Source organism: Phascolarctos cinereus, unplaced genomic scaffold, assembly GCF_003287225.1.
Source record: "Phascolarctos cinereus isolate Bilbo 61053 unplaced genomic scaffold, phaCin_HiC Scaffold_726;HRSCAF=1367, whole genome shotgun sequence".
In the NCBI taxonomy this organism is placed as follows: Eukaryota; Metazoa; Chordata; class Mammalia; order Diprotodontia; family Phascolarctidae; genus Phascolarctos; species Phascolarctos cinereus.
The window spans coordinates 98,722,513-98,735,531 of NW_027556098.1; positions in this window are offsets into that span (position 1 = coordinate 98,722,513).

Below are 13,019 nucleotides of genomic sequence, written 5' to 3' on the forward strand. Positions count from 1 at the left end.
CTTAAAACTTGGATCTTTGGGTTTCTCAAACACTAAATTACTGCGGTCATTTACTGCTGTATATTTTATACCTAATCTATTCAACAGATTCACCACTGTATTTCTTAGCTAGCAACAGATTGTTTTGATGATTACCACTTTATAATAGTGTTTGAGATCTGGTACATCTAGGCCACCTTCCTTCACATTTTTTTTTATTGATTTTCTTGATCTTTTGGTCTTCCAGATGAATTCTGTTATTTTTTTTTCTAGCTTTATAAAATAACTTTTGTTGGTTTGATTGGTATGGCTCTGATTAAATTAATCTAGGTAGAATTGTCATTTTTATTATATTGGGAACCTTTGTCTTATGATTTAAATCACATATCTTGGCTGTGGTAAAGGGGGTTTTAGAAGGGGAATTCCAAATGTTGTAGTCTTAATTCTAACTATGTTATTGATAGCCAGTCAGAAGAAGACACACCTGTGATGGGGGAGATTTTGCTGTGTCATCTTGCTAATTGTTATAAAAGACTGTGTCAGCCTTTACTCAACGGTTTTGTTTATTGAGAGAGTCCACTGACTCAATCTATTGGTTACTGCTAGCCTAACTAACAAATTGATTATTCTTGAAACTTTGTTACCTCAAGTTTCAAACATAACAGATCACCTAGTTCAACACCTTCCTTTTACAGATTAGGAAACTGAGGAGCAGAGAAGTTGAATGAATAAATACATTTTTAAAAATGTGCTTACCTTGTCTCAAACACTATGATAACCACTGAAGATACAAAAATCAATCAGCTTATTCTCTAACAGGGAGACAACACACAGGAAAGTGGTAGCTAGGAATGGGTATTTTGGTTGGAAAGGTACAAGCATGGTCATAGGGAACAGAATGATACACCCTTTTGGTAGCAAGGGTAATACTGATTCATTTGAATATGTTTCTAAGGTTCTGAGGTCAGTTAGTGGTAGTAAGTGTCAGAGGTCAAACTTAACAACCCATGTTCTCTGACTCCATGTCTAGCAGTATTTCCATTGCATCATCATATGCACCCTTGGTTACCTCCTCTTGAATCTCCTCAGGCAGATTGCCCCCATTATAGTTGTCTTTCCCCTTACCCCTAGCTTCAAACTTTCCCTATTTCCTTACTCCTTCTTTTGAAAAAAAGAACAATTTAAATGTGAACAATTACCAAAATATCTGCAGCTAGGAACTTGTCCAGGTTTTCCTATCCTTAAAAACAAAATATATTTGACTCTACCATCATCTCAAGCCATCTTCTTTCTACCTTTCCTTTCATAGCCCAATTCATAGGAAAAAAAATTGTTCTCATTTCTCTACTTTTTATACCTCTTTAATCTGATTTCTAGCTCAATTAAAACAACTCTTTCAAGTTACCATCATTGCCAAATCTAATAGCCTTTTCTGCATCCTTGTCTTCTTGACCTCTTTGCAAAATTTGGCATTGTTGACCATCACCTCTTCCTATAGAAATTCTCTTTTCTATGTTTCTGTGTCACTATTGTCTCCTGGCTCTGCTCCCACCTATCTGATTACTCTTTTTTCCATTACTGGATCATCAACCCATATTCTGTCTTCTAATTGTGGGTCTACACAAAGGCTATTTGTCCTAAGCCTTTTTCTTTTCTCTTTATACATTCTACTTCTTGGTAGAAGTTTGCATCATTTCTATGAATATGATTCTCAGATCTATATATCCAGCCCCAGTCTTTCTCCTGAGCTCAATTTCCAAGTCACCATCTGCCTGTTGAACATTCTGAGTGAAAAGTCCTATAGATATCTCAAACTCAACATGCCCCAAATAGAATTTGTCATCTTCTCCGCATGTAATAGGAGCAACCTCCTGACCCATCCCTCCATGCGGGTTAAGCAAGTTTTTCCTTAAAAGATATTGAATCATTCCTCAAGCCTTGGTTATGTCAAAGAACTAAGGACTCAGACTATTCAGGTCCCTTCCTAATCACCTGGGTACAAGGAAGCCATAAGGAACAATGGGAGCTTTCTGAGTTTTGGCTGGTAGATCTTAATATAGACAACTCAGGCAATGGACCTTTGCTTAGCTGAATCTACTGAGACTGGCCTCAGTGCCCATCCTTATAGAACATCCTTCTTGTACGGCAAAGTGCATCTCTTCTTGTTAGTTGTTGAATGACCTAAAAGTGTTGCATTTTGTGTCCATATCAAACCTAAACTACTAGTTCTCTTTTCAACTTTCTTATTCCTGTTGAAGGTATCACCATCCTTCCATGTTGGAAACCTGAGTACTCCCGGATGCTTCACTCCTTCTCATCTTACAAAGCTAATCAGTTGTCAAATCTTGCCCATCTATAAAACAAAGTAATAATGCCTATATTACCTACTGCACAAGGTTATTTTGATGTTTAGATTAGAAATTTATCTGAAGCTCGTTGAAAATTTCAAAGCACTATTGAGATATTATTATTGCTCCAAATATTTACTTAACTTCTCTTTGTCTCAGTTTCTCCATTTGTAAAATGAGAAGGCTGGACCTGACTACCTCTAAAAAGTCTCTTTTAGTTCTAAAATTCAATGAGTTATACTTAGATTCAATATTACATGGAATTTAGTAACGTAGAAAGAAGAATGACTGCTTCCAAACTGACTCAGAAGAGAATGTTGCTGAAAAGACTCATTTAAATCTGGAGCATGGACATATACACAGGTTTGTTCAGAGACCTTGGTGTAATGACTCTTCCCTGTGACTTTAAATTGCAGACTGACTTTGAAATAGGGGTGGCTTTTATGCTACTGAATTACTTTCCTCCAGAGCTAGTAGCATAGGGGTCCTCAGAAAAAAAGAAGCACCTTAAATAAGAATGATTACTAAATAGCTGCAGCTTCAAAGAGAAGATAGGGAAGGACAGTTTGCATTCTTACAAATGTGCCTTTCATCTCAGCATCTCAAAGCAAAGCAAAATGTGGTGGCTGATGCCCTTATCCTGCTTGGAAATCACAATTGCCTTATTGTTTGGTGTTTGTATTCTTAGTCTCAACACAGAGTTAAAACAACTTTTTTCTCTGTCTCTTAGTCATCATCCAGCACAAATTTAGAGACATCTCTATTCCAAGTGTTCGTACTGCCTATTTGTTCCCAACATATGGTAGAGCCTTCCAAGATCACATTGGTCTGATCAGCCATAATTAGACACATGGTACCTTGACCCCCACATAATGATGTCATTTTGGTCCTCTTTGAGCATAAAGGACAACAACCAATCAGTCATCGTGACATTGGAAGGTTATCTGGTTGATGTGTTAAGGTCATCTTCCCACCACTATGGCTTCATGTCATCTACTCTCATTAATAATAATAGTATTGACATATCACTTTAAGGTTTGCAAGCCACTTTAAAAATATTAACTCATTTGATCCTCCCAACAACCCTGGGAAATAGGTGCTATTCTTATCCCCTTTTTATAGAAGAGGAACATGAAGCAAGCTTGTTGTTTTGTCCTTCATTTTAGAAAAGGACCAATTTCATCATGGGGTGACGTCTTGACTTGTGCATGAGTTGGATTTAAGTGAGGCAGAGTTGCACAGAGTTGTCAGCCTCAATCTCTCTTCCTGAGTCATTGAAGTCCAGGGGCAGGACAGAAGTCAAGATGACTGGTGGTGGCTTGGGATGCAATGAATGACCTTGGCATCTTTGATACCTGGCCAAGCTCTAAGAATTCCATAGCTCCTGCTTCAGCTGCCTTCATGTCTCTTGGAACAAATTGTTGGAAGAAGTCTTCACATGATTAGGGTAGATATCCTCTAATAGAGTTGAGGCCTGTGGGTTACCTTCAAGCTATTTTAGCCCATCTGCCAAGACCTGAATGTGGCCGCTGTGCATGCAATACCTTCTTGGAGTCACAGGTTAGTGTTGGGTGAATTGAGTGGACAGCAAAGATGAATGAGCAGCCCTGAAAAGGGCTTGGCAAGCCTTCAAACCAGAGGTGCTAGTTCTCCTGAACACCTCATACACCCCACCTGAGGCAGGGAGAGATTAAACAACCTGCCCAGGGTCTGGAGATAGCAAGTGTCTTAATTTGAACTCAGTCTTTCTGAGTTCAGGCCTAGTGTTTTAGCCACAGCGCCACCTAGCTTCCATTTGCCAAAAAGCTGTTAGAGGATGGAGTAGTCAATTGTCTTCCTGAGGTCTTCTAATGCTGTGGTGAGGGATCAGGGAAACAGAGCCAAGGACAAATGTAATGAAAAGAATAGCTAATATTTATCAACTAATCAATCAACAAGCATTTATGAAGTGTCCATTGTAGGTTAAGCACTTGGCATCCAAAGGCAAAAATGAAATTCTCTGCCTTCAATAAGCTTAAACTCTGTTGGAAATAAACAACACTCGTAAGTAAATAGAAAGTAAGTAGAAATAATGGGGAGGGGAGTAATTTATAAAGTACTTGATGCACATTTGATCCTCATAACACCCTTGTGAGATGGGTGTTTCTTTATCTCATGTCATAGATGAGGTTGATTAAATGTTTTTCTTAGGTTAAAGTAGCTAGTCAGAATCTGAGGTAGGATTTGAACTCCAGTCTTCCTGACTACAAGTCTAGTACTCTCTCTGATGAGCCATGCTGTTAGAAACATTGGATGAAAAGGAAAGAGCATTTTTTGGCTTTAGAGGGGGGCATTGCCCAAGGTGATAGGGATCTGTGTGTGTACCACTGAAACACAAGATTTGTGGTGTTTAAAGGTGGTGATGAAAGTTATTTCTTTTGAGATGAAGAGTAGGGAACTGCATTACCATTCAGTTATTTGGATGCGGATGGTGGACTAGAGGGTCCTATAACTACACACACCCCAATCCCACTGACACATCTCCCCTGGAAAGTGAGTGATTCAATACATTTGGTGACTGTAAAGTAGTTGAGCTTTTCAAGTATCATCAAACCTTGTTACCACCTCCCAACACTCAGTATCAACCATCAGTAAGCTCTTTCTACTCCCAGTATTATCTAGTGAAGGTGGGTATCTTGGATTTCTCTGCCTCTGAGCCAAGTCTAGAACCAGTTCTCACCTATGCTCAGGTGAGCTGATTGTTCAGTTGTTTTTCAGTCACAACCCCATTTGAGGTTTTCTTGGCAGATGCAGGAGTGGTTTGCTGTTTCCCTCTCTAGCTCATTTTACAGATGAGGAAACTGAGGCAAACAGGGCTAAGTGACTTGCCCAGGGTCACACAGCTAGTAAGTCTGAGGTCATATTTGAACTCAGGAAGAGGAATCCTTATGATTCCAGTCTCAGTGCTCTGTGCACTATGATGCCACCTAGCGGCACTTAGCTGATTACACTAAAGAAATAATGACGCTCCTATAGATCTTTACAATTTACAAAGTGATTTCCTCACCTCACCAAAATACCAACATCAAAATCAAAACCCAAAACAAGCATCCTATGATAAAACAACTAAAAAAAATTATCTTTTATTTAGCAAATGTCTCCTATGTACTAGGTGTTCTAGGTGTTAGGGATACAGTACAAATACAAATAGGGATATAAATACAAAAAGCAAAACCAGCCCCTGCCTTTGAGGAACTTACATTCTAGTGCTGTAAGTATTATTTCTCTAAGTTACAGATGAGGAAATGGGCTTTGAAAGATTAGATGGCTTGCTTAAGGTCAGATAATATTAATTATAGCTACATTTATGTAGCACCTTAAGGTTTGCAAAGCACTTTATGAATATCACATTTATACTCACAACAACCTATTATTATTTCCATTTTACAGAAGAGGAAACTGAGGATGAGAGAGTTTAAGTGTCCTGCCCAGGGACACACAGTGTGTAAGATAGAACTCCAACTTAGTTCTTTCTGATTCTAAGGTCAGCGCTCTGCATGCATGCTTCACTTTTCATAGATAGTGCCTAGGTTCAAATTCAGCCTTTCTGACTTGCACTTCACTCATCTCTCTAAATACCATGCTGCCTCTCACTCACCAAGATTCCCCCAGATGATTGTAAGCCCTTGATAGCACAGGTCAGCACAGCTTCATCAGTGAACCTCGGCATCCCAGACAAGGCTGCCTTGGCTTGGAATAGAGAATGAAATCCTGACTCTGATAGGGCACAAACAAGTCACACAAAAAGAAGGCAAAGGATAAGTCATCAATAACTGTAAAGATTTGGACACTGCGGTCCAAACAGTCTTGTCACAGTGTAACTCTGAAAATGTGGTCTTGTCTCAATGTTCCTATTCTGGAAGAATGTGGTGAAATTCTCCCAAAGTTGAATGGATCTGCTATCTCATTGAGAGTGAGATGCATAGTGCCTGGCATTTAGCAGGCAGTTGATAAATATTGTTGGTTGCCTGGGTGTAGGGTGGTGCAGATAGCAACCCATCCATGCCTACTTGTCATGTTTCCTTCTTGTCCACATTCTTTCTTCTTGTATAGATTATTCTTATAAAGATTTTATAGAGGTGGAAAAATAGGGAGACAGGCTGATAGTCACTGTTATTTTTAAATCACCATTTTCTGCAACCCATACAGTAGACTGTGGCCAGAAATTAAAAGACAATGACCATCAAGGTATAGGTTGAGAAAAAATGGCTTTGGAGGTCCCTTCCAACTCTAGAAGTGCCTGCTGCTACCTGAATGAACACTGTTTTCCTCTGTCTCACAGACTCTTTGGCAGGCAACCTATCTGTCTGTGTCTCTCAGGGATGTTTAGCATGAAAAAGATGAGATTTGAGGGAGGAGGAAGAAGGGAGTAGGGAGTGGCTTAGTGAGACAAGACAGTTATCTTCAAATATTTGAAGGGCTATCACATTAAAAAAAATAGTATTCATGTGTCTCCTCCCCCCTTCCCCCTCTACCCCCTCCAGGGTTAGAGACAGGAGTCGTGGATGAAAGTTTCAGTCAGATTTTGGCTTAAAATAAGGAAAATCATCCTAATAAGAAAGTTCCTTAAAGGTGGGACAGGCTTTTCTGAGAGGGGACAATATCCCATCATCCTCAGTCTTTAATCCCAAATTGAATAACCACTCTTGCTGAAGATGTACAGTGGGTCCTGTCTGAGTATAGTTTGGAAAAAAATTGCTTTGGAGGTCCCTTCCAACTCTGAGATTTTATAATCTTCTGTACCCAAATGACTCATAATGAGCTGAGGTGAGTGGTAAATTTGTAGCTCCTAAACAATATGTCACATCAGAGCTATTACTAGGGTGGAGCGACCATGGCTTTGCCCCAGGGTGCTAATATTTGGATTGGGGCTATTCTGACGCGCAACAGGCAGACTGCAGCCCTTTAGAATGTGAGCTTTTATTATTATTTTGTCCAACTTTATGTTAATAAAATTGATAATCTATATGAATTTGATGAATATCTACAAAAAATATAAATTGCTCAGATTAGCAGGAGACTAAATAGAATATTTAAGTAACCCTATCTTAGAAAAAGAAACTAAACAAGCCATAAATGAGATCCTGAAGGAAAAAAATCCCCACAGGAGCAATTCTTGTTGTTTTAGTTGTTTTCAGTCATGTCCAATTCTTTGTGACCCCTTTTGGGGTTTTCTTTGCAAAGATACTGTAGTGGTTTGCCATTTCCTTCTTTAGCTTATTTTACAGAAGAGGAAACTTAGTCAAACAAAGTTAAGTGACTTGCCCAGGATCACCCATCTAGTAAGTGTCTGAGGACAACTTTGCACTTATGAAAATGAGTCTTCCTGGCTCCAGGCCCAACACTCTATCCACTGCACCACCTAGCTGCCCAGGATATAAAATAAAACCATACAAATCATTAATTTTTCTGTATATTACCAATAAAATTCAGCAAGAAGAGCTAGAAAGAGAAATTCCATCTAAATAACTGCAGATAGTATAAAATACTTGGGAGTCTATCTGCCAAGATATATACAGGTTCTATATAAATACAATTGTAAAACAATTCACACAAATAAAGGCAGATCTAAATAATTTGAGAAAAATTAATTGTTCATGGGTAGACTGAGCCAATAAAATAAAATGACAATAATTTATAAATTTATTTACTTATTCAGTCATATAGTAAACTACCAAAGAATTATAGACTAGAAAAAATAATAACAAAATTAATTTAGTGGAACAAAAGGTCAAGAATATCAAGGGAATCAGTGAAAACAAAAAATGTAGGGGAGTGCGGCAAGAAGTAGCAGATTGAAACTATATTACAAAATGGTAGTCATTGAAACAATTTGGTACTGGATAAGAGAGTGGTTGTTCAGTGAATAGATTTGGAACACAATATACATAAACAAATGGGCACAGTATAGAGTAACAGAGTATTCAATAAATCCAAAGATACCAGCTATGGGGGTAAGAACTCCCTATTTGACAAAAAAAATATTGGGAAAACTGACAATTAATCTGGCAGAAACTAGGCATAGACCAATGTCTCATGCCATATACCAAGAAAAGGCATGTGAATACCAAACTAGGTATGTGAATTCGACGTAAAGAGTGATATCATAAGCAAATAAGGAAAGCAAGGAAAAAAAAATACCTGTCAAATCTATGGATAGAGAGATGACCAAACAAAGAATAGAAGGGGCCTCAGGAGGTAAAAAGGATAATTTTGATTATGTTAAATTAAAAAGCATCTGTACAAATGAACAATACAGCTAAAATTAGAAGAAAATCAGGAAACTGGGAGAAAATTATAGCAAGTTTCTTTGATAAAGGCCTCATTTCTTAAATATATAGAGAACTGAACCAAATTTACATAAATAAATGCCATTCCCTAATTGATAAATGGTCAAAGGATATAAACAGGTAGTTTTAGAAAAATAAATTAAAGCTATCTATACTCATATGAAAAAATGCTCTAAATCACTAATAATTAGAGAAATGAGAATTAAAACAACTCTGAGGTATGACCTATCAGATTGGCTAAGATGATAGAAAATAAAGAGAACAGATTCTGGAGGGTATGTGGGAAATAGATGCACTAATGCATTGTTGATAGAGTTATGAACTAGTCCAACCATTCTGGGGAGTAATTTGGAACTATGCCTGAAGGGCTATATAAATATGCATAACTTTTTACCCAGAAATACCACTTACTAGGTCTATATCTCAAAGAAATCAAGGAAAAAAAGAAAAGTACCTATATACACAAGAATATTTATAGCAGCTCTTTCTGTGGTGGCAAAGAATTGGGAACTGAGGGGATGTCCATCAATTGGGAAATGGCTGAACGAATTGTGGTTTATGATTGTGATGGAATACTGTTGTGCTGTAAGAAATGATGAAAAGTATGGTTTCAGGGCAGCCTGGGAAGACTTGTATTACCTGATGCAAAGTGAAGTGAGCAGAACCAAAAGAATAATCTACACAGCAACAGCAATTTTGTAATGATAATCACTTGTGAAACACTTAGCAATTCTGATCTATACAATGATCCATGATGATCACAAAGGACTCCCAATCAAAAATATTACCTACCCCTGATAGAGAATTAATGCACTCTGAGTTCAGATTGAATTGGGCTTTTTTTCTTCTTTTTAAAATTTTCTTGCAACATGGCTAGAGTGGAAATACGTTTTTCATGACTTTATATATATATAATCACAATTGTATTTCTTGAGCTTTCAATGTATTCAGGGAGGGATTGAAGGGAGGACCAAAACTTGGAACTAAAAATATAATTAAAAATAAAAAATGTAAGTTCCTTTGGGGCAGAGAATGTAATTTTGCTTTTCTTTGTATTCCCAGCCCTTAGGACAAAGCCTGGTATGCAGTAAGTGTAAAATAAATACTTGTTGACTGACTGACTGCAATCATGGTTCTTTGCTGTCTCCATACCTTGAGGAGTAACATTCCTTATCCCCTTGCTTGCTATTGCCATCTTTTGGGAGCAGTAATCCCTACCACCCTCAGCATCCTAAAACAATGACCATGACTGTCTCCTGTCTCCCTCAGCATTCTGACACCTTCTGGGGCCTGCTTAGATGGGTAAAGTTGTTGGTGGTGTAGAGATAGGTCAGACTCTCTAGGAGACAAGCCATATCCTTGTGTTGCAAGGGCATTTGACTGGGTTGGATGTAATTGGGGATCTCGTGCTATGAATTTCGTGGAGGTGCCCATGACATGCCTCTTATTCAAACATAGGCAACCTGGGGTCTTTGTCCTCAAGAGAACTTTCCTGTTTCCAGCTCCCCCAACTTCTAAGAAATTAGCATCCCAGAATCTCTTCCTCTAAGCCTGTGTCTTTTCTCTTCTCCCCACCCCTCCATTCCCATAAACATAACCTTTTCCCTGGGCATGGAAATTCCTCTTACTGCTGCCCTCAGGGTAGTCACAAATCCAGTAACCTATGTATACATCTCTTGCCAATGCCTATGTTATGTCACTGCTTCAAATCCTGACTCCAGGAACCAGGAAAATAAGATTTTAAAATATTAGGTACAAAATCATTCTATTTAATTCTTTTTTAAAAATTTATTTTTATTTTTTTAATTTTTAAAATTTGTTTTTTAATATAAATTTACTTATTTGTAGTTTTCAACATTCATTTCCACAAGTTTTTGAGTTCCAAATTTTCACCCCTTCTCACCCCTCCCCACCCCAAGATGGCATGCATTCTGAATATCCCTTCCCCTAGTCTGTGCTCTTTCCTTTCTCTCCCCCCTTCTCTTATCCTCTCCCCCTTCTATTTTCCTGTAGGGCAGGATAGACTTCTGAACCCCATTTCCTGTATTTCTTATTTCCCAATAGCATGTGAAAACATTCTTTTTAAACATATGTTTTTAAAACTTTAGGTTTCAAATTTTCTCTCTTCCTCCCTCCCCACCCACCCTCATTGAAAAGGCAAGCAACTCAATATAAGTTGTATGTGTGCAGCTATGCAAAACACTTCCATAGTAGGCATGTTGTGAAAAACTAACTCTATTTCCCTTAATACTATTCTGCCCTCCCATTTATTCTAGTCTTTCTTTTGACCCTGTTCCTCCTCAGAAGTATTTACTTCTGATTACACTCTTTTCCAATCTGCCCTCCTCTCTATCATCCCCTTACTCTCTTGTCCCCTTCTCTCCCTATTTTCTTTTAGGGTAAGACAAATTTCCATACCCAATTGAATGTGTATGTTACTCCCTCCTTAAGCCAAATCCTATGAGAATAAGATTCACTCATTCCCTCTCACCTTCCCCTGTTTCCCCTCCACTGTAAGAGACTTTTCTGTTTTTTTTTTTTTGGTGAGATAATTTACCCATTCTACCTCTCCCTTTCTTCTTCTCCGAGTATAATCCTCCCTCATCCCTTAATTTTATTCTCCAGATATGACCCCTTAATCTTCAACTCACCCTGTGCCATCTATCTATCTATCTATCTATCTATCTATCTATCTATCTATCTATCTATCTATACATGTAATTTTTTTCCTCCAGCTACCCTAATACTGACTATAGAGGGCCGGCTTTGGGGAGTTGGAGGGCTTAGGCTAGCCCCGGTCTTACCTGTAGGTTGTACTAAGCCTGACAACTGTGAAAGTCAGAATGTCGGCTCACCACCCCCCTGTTCCCTCTCTTGAAAACAGGATGCAGGAAGGGAGGAAACGGATGGGGTACAGGACAGGATGTAGGAGAGAATGTAACAGACAAGGAACAAGGAAGTAAGGAAATCACTTAATTAGATTTGTACTTTTCATGAATAATAATGTTACTATTGCTTGATCCAGTACTATATAAGCCTGAGCCCTCAGATCAATAAACAGAGTTTGTTCTTCACTGCCCTCACCTGGCCCGTGTTTCTTTCCCTCTTCACACTCTGCCGGCATCAGACCACAGCCGGGGATGCAGGAGCTCCCGGCAACTGACCAAGGTCTCATGAGTTATAAATATCATCTTTCTATGCAGGAATGTAAACAGTTCAATCTTAAGAAGTCTCTTATGATTTCTCTTTCCTGTTTACCTCTTCATGTTCCACTTCAGTCCTGTATTTGAAAGTCAAATTTTCTATTCGGCTCTGGTCTTTTCATCAGGAATGCTTGAAAGTCCTCTATTTCACTGAATGACCATTTTTTCCCCTGAAGGATTATACTCAGTTTTGCTGGGTAGGTGATTCTTGGTTGTAATCCTATCTCCTTTGCCCTCCAGAATATTATATTCCATGCCCTGCGGTCCTTTAATGTAGAAGCTGCTAAATCTTATGTTATCCTGATCGTGTTTCCATAGTACTTGAATTGTTTCCTTCTGGCAGCTTGTAATATTTTTTCCTTGACCTGGGAACTCTGGAATTTGGCTATAATATTCCTAGGAGTTTTCCTTTGGGGATCTCTTTCAGGAGATCTGTGGATTCTTTCAATTTCCATTTTGCCCTCTGGTTCTACTATATCAGGGCAGTTTTCCTTGATAATTTCTTGAAAGATGATGTCTAGGCTCTTTTTTTGATCATGGCTTTCAGATAGTCCAATAATTTTTAAATTCTCTCTCCTGGAGCTATTTTCTAGGTCAGTTGTTTTTCCAATGAGATATTTCACATTGTTTTCTAATTTTTCATTCTTTTGGATTTGTTTTACAGTGTCTTGATTTCTGATATAGCCAGTAACTTCCAATTGCTCTATTCTAATTTTTAAGGAAGTATTTTCTTCAGTAGTTTTTTGGACTTCCTTTTCCATTTGGCCAATTTTTCTTTTTAGGGCATTTTTCTCCTCATTGGCTTTTTGGACCTCTTTTGCCATTTGGGTTAGGCTATTTTTTAAGGTGTTAATTTCTTCAGTATTTTTTTGGGTCTCCTTTAGCAAGCTATTGACTTGTTTGTCATGATTTTCTTGCATCACTTTCATTTCTCTTTCCAGTTTTTCCTCTGCTTCCCTTACTTGCTTTTCAAAATCCCTTTTGAGCTCTTCCAAGGCCTGGGACTGATTCATATTTTTCTTGGAGGCTTTGGATGTGGGAGCTTTGACTTTGTTGTCTTTTTTCTGGTTATATATTTGATCTTCTTTTTCACCAAAGTAAGATAATATAGTCTGACTCTCTTTTTTGCTGCTTGCTCATGATCCTGGCCAATTGCTTGA